Source organism: Cibotium barometz, chromosome 4 (assembly GCF_041138505.1).
Source record: "Cibotium barometz isolate CiBa-2024 chromosome 4, ASM4113850v1, whole genome shotgun sequence".
NCBI lineage: Eukaryota > Viridiplantae > Streptophyta > Polypodiopsida > Cyatheales > Cibotiaceae > Cibotium > Cibotium barometz.
The window spans coordinates 53,205,533-53,215,308 of NC_141049.1; positions in this window are offsets into that span (position 1 = coordinate 53,205,533).

Below are 9,776 nucleotides of genomic sequence, written 5' to 3' on the forward strand. Positions count from 1 at the left end.
GATCCTTTCCTCTGTTCAGCATAAAAAACGATTGCTTTTTTTGCACCCACCTGTTTTTTACTTTTGCCTTTGCTAGGTTGTTTCCCTTTTACTCTTGAGTCTACTGTTGTCTTGGAATGACAACAGTAAACACATGAGAATATAGTATTTGCACCTGTTTTACAACCCAACATACACTTTAAGGTTTTTAGATCGCCACCCAAGTGCCATTCACCAAGTGCCATTCAACGTTAAAGCAGCCTATCCTGGGAACATCAAGCTTTTGACCATTGACTTGACAAGAGACGACATGTTGAATGCCAGACCATTCAAAATACCACCTCAAGGTATCATGGTTCTCTTTTGGGAGGACCCATGCTGCTTGCCACCAGATGTTCTTCTCTGATTGAATGCCGTAGTAGTCTTGCTTATGCCCTTGACCCCTATTATTGCTGTCTTGACTTGCATCCAACTCTTGGGTCTCTAAAGGCTTTCCTCTAAGTGCTCGGCTCATCAAGGTTAAACACTAACATGCTCCACTCTTTGACCTTTAACCACTTGACATTCATCTAGCTTCAAGACAAACACGGCATTTCCACTCTTTGACCTTTAACCACTTGACATTCATCTAGCTTCAAGACAAACACGGCATTTCCACCTGTCTCTTCAAGTGTGAGGCCATAGTACTGAATCATTGCTTTTTGTAGCACTTGACATTCATCTAGCTTCAAGACAAACACGGCATTTCCACCTGTCTCTTCAAGTGTGAGGCCATAGTAATGAATCATTGCTTTTTGTAGCTTCAAGACAAACACGGCATTTCCACCTGTCTCTTCAAGTGTGAGGCCATAGTACTAAATCATTGCTTTTTGTAGCACTTCCATGTCAATGTAGACATTGTTATATGCATTGTATTGAAAGGGTTTGTTTGTTGGCATTGGCATAATATCCTCCACCCACTTGTACCCATTAAACATGGATGCAATATTACCATTAGCACACTTCTTTGCCATCTGTAAGCTATAAAGTGTTGGAAGCAAGGATTGTGTAACTCCATTTGCTCACAACCCTAAAGTGATTGACCTGTACATTGCTCTGTAACCTTTCTGGCTAATACCTGCTGAGTCACATATATCAAGCATCTCTTTGGGTGTGACAATTTCTTTGATTTCCTTCAAGAAATGTCGACGAAGGGTCTCTCGGAGCTTATCATTACCAGAACCTGTTATCATTTCCATGATATCCTTCTCCTGAAGGACATGCTGAAGAAGGGAGACATTAACATTGTCCTCAGTGTTGTTACATCCTAGTATAGCTGTTGCACATGCCCTACAATTGCAAGAGTCACCCATGAGAGATGCTTTATTCATTAATTGCTTCTCAAAGTTGCTATAATTCCTACAAAATTTTTTACCTGGTAGTTTGAATATGCCTCTTGCATGCGCCTGCTGTCTTAGAAAGTAATCCAACAGCTTTATGTTTTCTTTGCCTTGCGTGATATCCAATGGGAAGGTGAGTGAAATGGTGAACACGACGCCGAAGATTATGAGTGGAGTGTTGAAGACGAACATAATTATCGGTAAATTTATTTATTGTGCGCACACGATCTGCTAAATTATTCTTCTGCACCTCAAGCTCCTCTGAGAGCTCTTTAATCCTCTGCATCAAACTATTGATCTGCTTAGTCGACGCTGCTTGAAGCTGGTCGAAGGCAAATTGAGTTTGCCTCTCCAGCTGCCTCATCTAGCCACAACATGTGTAATCTCCTACATTAGCCAAGAAGGCCATTGAAACCATCACCAACAAACTTCAAAAAACTTGTAATGCTTTTGAATGGTGGAGGGGCACCAGATATTGGATCTGGTGGATAAAGATTTTCATCAATCCAAAGATCAATGGCCTTTGCTCCTTGCATTCGAAGCTGATCGTATGAAATATTGGGTGCAACATGCCTACTGCGTAGGATTGCATATTCTGTCTCTAAATGAACCTGAAGGCGGAACTTAGAAGACTTATTGGTGATGTCTTGTAGTGCCATCTACAAGAAAGTAGGCTTGTAAGCTTGGGTTGAATAGGAGTGGAAGGAGCAGGATATGGAATCAAAAAATAATGGGAAGAATGGAGATGAGGGTTGCTTCTCTAGAGCTGCATTGTGGATAGAGAAGGAAGCCACAAAGGGAGCCAAAGAAACATAGAGAGGGTTGGCAATGGTGAGAAGGAAATGCAAAGGATACAATGCATCATGGGAAGCTTCTTTAGTGCAAGCTATGGCTGTTAGGCAATATAGAGAGAGAATACATCATGGAAAGGTTCTTCTGTGCAAGTCATGGCTACTACTGTGGGTTTGGAGAGAGGACCAAGTATTTTAGAGAGAATGCTCATGGTAAGCTTCTTCCTTGCAAGCCATGGCTACTACTGTGGGTTTGGAGAGAGAAGGCTCATTTAGGAGTATAGATCTACTAGCTATGGAGAGATGACCAAGTATTGTAGAGAGAATGCTCATGGTAAGCTTCTTCCTTGTAAGCCATGGCTACTACTGTGGGTTTGGAGAGAGAAGGCTCATTTAGGAGTACAGATCTGCTAGCTATGGCCTTTGGAGTAGAGAAAGAAGCTTTTTTCCATGGAGAAGGAGTGCAGGGCATTTTAGAGAGAGGATGTAGAGAGAGAAAGGGATCTGGTGCACACACAAAAAAGGGAGGAAGAAAGTGACAAATTTTTGGAATGTTTGGAATTCAAAAAGGTAGATAACTGACTATGATAGAGAGAGGCTATGATAACTGATTGACAGCCCAAAAGTAAGCTTTAAAGTCACCTAGGTGGCCAGATCTAAGAAGATCTCCTTTTTTTCATTTTTCTTATTTTTTGTGAAAAATCAAATATATGCTTTTAGGACTAGGCCTCTAGGCTTGGTCAAAGATGGATTAGCATTTTAAGCATTTCAATAAACGTCCAAATTAAAGGGCCCAAGAAGACTCCATTGAGTTCCTAATGCTTACACTCTTTCCTGTTGTAGTAGTAGCTGCAACTCTCTCCTTTCCATCATTTTTTCTTCTCATCCAAGTCTCTTCCTTCTTCCCTCTTAATCTTCCTCACTTGTCTCTTTTCCCCCATTTGTCCATATGCATGCCAAGGTTCTCCCTCTCCCTCTTACACCCTCTCTCCCTTTTTCAATAGGGTTTTTCCTTCTCTATTCATCTCTCGATATAGGATTCTCCCTCCCTTGAGAGATGCATACACTCTCTATTCATCTCTCTTATCCCCCATGCACAAAACCCTAATGTTCAATATTACTAGGGTTTCACTAGCATGGTCTGGGGAGTAAAGGGAGTTTGGAGAGTAGGTTAATTAGTGTATGATTAATCTTATCCCCCATGCAAAGAACTCTAATGGGCGATATTAGGGTTTCACTAGCATGGTGTGGGGAGTAAAGAGAGTTTGGAGGATAGATTAATGGAATAATGCATAGAATTATTACCTTTAGTGTGGATTCCATCGGCTTTGCTATCAATCAAATTGGCATCGGCCTGATTGAAGGCATCCTGTCCCCCCCATAGGCTAGATTCCTTGACAGCAAATTGCCCACAGTACTGTTATCAATTAAATCCACAGAACTTTAAGCCATTCTTTCCATTGCAAACACTGGAAGCAAACATGAAGCAAAACTAGGTAACATTACAATAGAATGAGGGTGTAGCAGATAGCAAAAATAGCAGCACTTTTATAACTAGAAGGATAGGGAGATGTCAGGCTATTTTCGCTAGTGAACAATGATATTTCATTGCTATTTTTGCTACCTAGTAGTGAGCGAAATTTCGCTGCTCAACAGTCCTCATTTTTTCTGCTAGACGATGCATAGTTGTTTTGTTGCACTTCTCCATTTTGCATGTCACTCTTCTTCTTATAGTAATCTGCCTGCACATGTCTAGGCTTACCACAGTAAAAACACCCTCGTGTATCATTATGCTACCTTTGGAAATTACCACCACGACCTCATTGACTCCCCTTGCCTCTAAACTGGCCTCTTCTACCTATGTGTTGTGAATCCTAGGACTGTTATTGCTGCTGTTTGCTGACAATAATTCTGATTACCTATTTTGGCCACCACCTTGCCCATGCCCATGACCTCTACCTTGTCCTCTACTTGCACTTGTGTAGAAGGCTTGCTGCTCTAAACTATTTTTGTTTTGTGAAGACTGTTGATCTTCACCTAAGTTCTTCTCTTCAATGATCAGCATTGACACCAAATCTGTGAAGTTGGGAATGTTCTCCCGAGTTTGAATAGACATCTTGAACGCCTTGTATTGTGGCACCCAAGACCACGTAGACACACTTCCACCTTATCATCATCATCAACAGAAACACCAATTGATGCAAGGGATTCCACAATGCCCTTGATCTTCAAGGCATAATCATTCATAGACATATTCTTCTTCTCCACAGTATGAAGCTCATTCTTCAACTGAATCTTTCGTGCCTTGGTGTTAGTTTCAATCCTTGATTCCAATCCTTGAACTCTTTTACATTCACAGAGCACTTGGATTAATCTTTGGTTCCTCCTTATGCTCACCTCTAATGTAGTCCTAGTAACCTTTTCCAATTAAAAAATTTCTCAATATAAACCTCCACGCATGGAATTTGTTCTTGTCAAGATTCTCTCCAACAATCTGGTTTATTTCATCATTTGACATCTTTTCTACAACACAAATTTACCAAAAATAGCACTCTTGTTTGACCTATATAAATTGCTGTATTCTCTGCACAGCGGTACTATACTGTACCTAAACTGTCACAACCAGTGACCTTACTTTGCACACATACACCCAATGGCAACTTTGAGACCTCTTTGTAGCACACAAAGTGTCTACACAACTAATCGCCTTTATTGCAGTTCCAAAAATAGAGTTCTGTAGAGAATTAAAACTTACTCGTAGTGCCCATGAATGCTTGTGAACTGAAAAATGGAGCTTCAGACGCGCCTGAAACGCATTTTCAGCCCAAAAAGTTTGGCCAAAAAACACAGTTGCCCTATAGATTTTCTCCCACGAAGAAAGCTCCTCAATCAAAGTTCGTTCGCCGGTGCCTCTCGAAGAGCTCCCCTACAAGGGTGTAGTAGACAACATAAAGGGGGAACAGTAGATGAAGCTCTTACTCTCGTACCGCTTCCTGTACTTCTCTTGCTTGCTACTCATCCCTTAGCATGAACCAGGATCTGATACCATGAAAATATGTAGGGGAGAAGAGAGCTTGAGCTCTTCCAAACACACGCACACACTCACACAAACCGTAGAAGAGAACGCACAAGGTGAGAGGCTGAAAATTCTTCTTCTTCTAACAAAACAGATATCTACAAAGAAGATAAAGTGACTAACACACATAATAGAGTATATACAAGCGTTCCATAATGTGAACACTCTAAAGAGGAGTGGGTAGATGTGGACTAGTTGGTGTAGTCTAGCTGTAGAATCTCTGGTGAAGATATGTCAGTGCCAACTACCAGACCCACCAGTGATGTAAATGTCGAACGTTCATGTAGCCGTCTCGTGAGTGTCAGCTTATGTTGAGCTTGACATCTCAACACCTATTGCTAGTACTAACACAGAGCAACGCAAACTAACATAGTACTTAGACATAGTACTAACATAAACTAACACAGAGTACTAACATAGTAGTAACATAGACTAACACAAACTAACACAGAGTACTAACATAGTACGAACACGGACTAGCACAGAGTACTACCACCACACAGACTAACACAGAGTACTAGCATAGTACTAACACAGAGCAACACAGACTAACATATTACTTACACATAGTACACAGAGTACTAACATAAACTTACACAGACTAGCATAGAGTACTACCGCAGACTAACATAGAGTACTAACATAGTAGTAACACAAACCAACATACACCTTGCAATGAAGTGAAATGGTCGTGCTGCCTTAAATTGAGATGCTTCTCCATCCGACCAAACCCAATGCCTTGTAAACTTCAGTCCTTGAGACAGAAGATGTTGATAATGAAGCTTAAAACAATGTTGAACAAACAATGTGTCATGCTATTTATCATCTGAAATATAAAAGATGTATTGCTTCTTTAAATTTCCATCCTCCTTCCAATAGTAAATTTGTACCAATATTGTACATTGGTCACTATACCAATGCATGGATTGGATTTTGTTCTGCACCTTGAAGGTATAATTCTCAACAAAGTCACAACAGACATCACCACCCACATCATCTTGCAAATTCTTCAAGCATTCTTTGAATTGAGAATTCTCCAAGTAACTTTGAAAGTTATGGGGGATGAACACATTCAAATGCTACAAAAATAGTGGGATAATGTCTGTAAGATTCCTCCCCAGCCTCTTAAGATTTCCAACATCTTCCCCTGTAATCAATCCCCTCTTCAGAAATATAAAAGATCTTGTCTCTGCCTATTTTGACATAGAGAGAGAAAATATTCTAGAGAGAGAATATTCAGATTTTGAATATTTTTAGATAGAAAAATTTCTCAAATTATTAAAATGAATTCCCTTGAAATAGAAATTCAAAAAGAACTTTCCAATGTGCAATTGGAATTTATTGGAAATGGGTAAAAAGGACCTTAGCCTAAGGGTTTAGATTTTCAGAAATTTTTGGATTATGGTCCAATTAAGGTTCCTATGGGCCAATAGCATCAATCCATGTGTAGGGAGGAGATAAATCCAATTTGTAAAAGAAGATACCCAAAAATGAGTAAATGCTCACATAAGATGAAGAGTTGACTATGTACAAGGTTTATTAGTAAGAAACTATTAGCAATATTAAAAATATGAGATATTTTGGGTATCCAAAAATGAGTAAATGCTCACATAAGATGAAGAGTTGAAAATGTACAAGGTTTATTAGTAAAAAACTATGAGCAATATTAAAAATATAAGATATTTTGGGTATCCAAAAATGAGTAAATGCTCACATAAGATGAAGAGTTGAAAATGTACAAGGTTTATTAGTAAAAAACTATGAGCAATATTTCAAAATATGAGATATTTTGGGTATCCAAAAATGAGTAAATGCTCACATAAGATGAAGAGTTGAAAATGTACAAGGTTTATTAGTAAAAAACTATGAGCAATATTAAAAATATGAGATATTTTGGGTATCCAAAAATGAGTAAATGCTCACATAAGATGAAGAGTTGAAAATGTACAAGGTTTATTAGTAAAAAACTATGAGTAATATTAAAAATATGAGATATTTTGGGTATAATGATTCCATTTTGACACATATGTAAGGAAGGGGAGTCCATTAAAGGAAAAAGTGACACACGGAGTGAAGTCCTTATGGATTATAACAAAATCATCCACAGAGAGATGGGGAATATAATGATTCAGAACTAGGTATGGGCTAGTGGAACTACGCAACCCCCCACCTTGCATGGCCTAGCAAGCTTACCAAACCCGTTGGCCTATGTGGGCACTATATAATTGTCTTTGTAGAAGAAAACTTTCCGATGAGCAAGGTTAGAAGGGGCAATGCTGGAGAGTATTCCATCCCCTAATAAATAAGCATGAATGACATAGAATGTCCCTGTTAGGCTTCGTACAAGCTGTTCCCCTATGAAGTTGGAAGGAAAAATAGCTAGAAACAAACAAACCCATCAAATGAGGGTGAAAACAAGAACCCATGTAAACCAACCTACTAGAGAGAAATTCATATAGTTACAAGGAAAAAGAAGAATGTGCCGTTATCTGTTGAGTACACATGTTGTACAAGGGCCACCAACCCATCACACCTTGAGTCCTTGAAACCTAGTAGATGCCCCTTCCAATGGTTCTCAACAACATCTCGACATTGAACTCGACGGGGTCCAGTGGCACTATGTTGCAAATAGACCAAATCTCCCTTCTAAAAATGCATCCCAAGCCAAGCATCATGCTCATCCCTCACATTGTGCAAGAGCATAGACTCTATTGTGCGTCTTGGCCTTCTCCTCGACAAAGATGCACTACCCTCCATGGTTGCTTATGTTGATAATTGAAGAGAGAGAGAGAGAGAGAGAGAGAGAGAGAGAGAGAGAGAGAGAGAGAGAGAGAGAGAGAGAGAGAGAGAGATTATTGTAGGAGTGAATAAGCTGTAGGACTACGTATAGTAGAGAGAGAGAGAGAGAGAGAGAGAGAGAGAGAGAGAGAGAGAGAGCTATGGAGATTTGAGTTTCTAGTTTTGGGGGGAATGTAGGGTGATGTTGGAAGGAAGAATGGAGTGTAGAGAGAGAATATGAAGGCAGAAAAAGCTCTTTTTTGATACAATATGGTTTGGTTTGGGTTTTTAGAGGGGAGGAAATAACTTTTTTGAATTTTTTGGAAATACCCATTTTTTAGGGTTTTTGACCCACGAGATTGATGGGGGATGAAAGTGATGGAGCCCCCTACTTTTAGTTAACTACCCCCTCAATTTATGAAGGCTAGCCCCTACTTTTTGAGTCCCTACATTTGTATTAATGACGAAAACAAGCCTAGTTGCCCCCTACTTTTGGAGGAGACCAAATGTACACATTGCTCTCTTCCCATCTCTCTTCCCATTTGTATTAGTTTGACGAAAACAACCCTAGCTGATGAGGGTCATTAGCAAAGGGCCCAAAATATTTTCAAAGGCTTTATAAAGCATTGAAAGCATTGTCAAAGAAGTTGTGTGTCGCCACTTTAGGCTAGTTAGTTAGCTATGTCATACTAGCTAAGAAGTCTCTTATAATGACTACATTTGGTACGAACTATAGAGGCAAGGTGTTGGCCCAAATAGGAATTGCACAATCCGCAGGCCAAAACTCGCCCAAGGACATAGCAGAAAAAGTCTTAACAAGGGAGCTACCCATATCTAAAAAGCATCAGACAGCCCATGTATCCCAAACCCCACCATCTCATATGTAAGAAATCTCTTTCATAATGTTATTTTGCGATCTCTATGAATCATTGTTCAACTTTATTGCAATCTCTATGAATAGTCTTATGTGGAGTTTGTATATGATTCCTCTTTTTATGTTCTCTTCTCCTTGCGTTCGAATTGCACAAAACATTAAAATCCAAGGGGGCTGGGGTGCGAAAATGCCATGTGCGGGCCTCCCACATAGGCCTTTTTTGCACCCTTATGGCCTACTTGTTTTTTCATTTATTTGATATTTGTTTACTCAAAACAACCTACAAATTGATTCAATTGGTTTAATTTGTTAACTTTAGTTTAACTCATAAATTTTTGGGTGAATCAATTAAATTAGTCATATTATAAAATTAACATTTATGTTTTAGATTTAAATATTTATAAAAATTTATAGTGTGTCCTAGGTTAAAATCCAAAGGGGCCAGAGGGGTGCGAAAATGCCATGTGCGGCCTCTTGCATAGGCCTTTTTCATACCCTTTTGGCCCACTTGTTTTTTCAATTATTTGATATTTGTTTACTAAAAAAAACAACCTACAAATTGATTTAATTGGTTAACTTTAGTTTAACTCATAAATTTTTGGATGAATCAATTAAATTAGTCATACTATTAAAATTAACAATTTGTGTCTTAGGTTTAAATATTTCTAAAAATTTACAATGTGTCTTAGGTTAAAATCCAAAGGGGCTAGAGGGGTGCAAAAATGTCCTGTGTGGGCCTCCCTCCCGCACATGCCTTTTTTGCACCCTTCTTGCCCACTTTTTTTTTCACTTATTTGATATTTGTTTACTCAAAGTAACCTACAAATTGATTTAATTATTTTAATTTGTTAACTTTATTTTAACTCATAATTTTTTGGGTGATTCAATTACACTAGTCA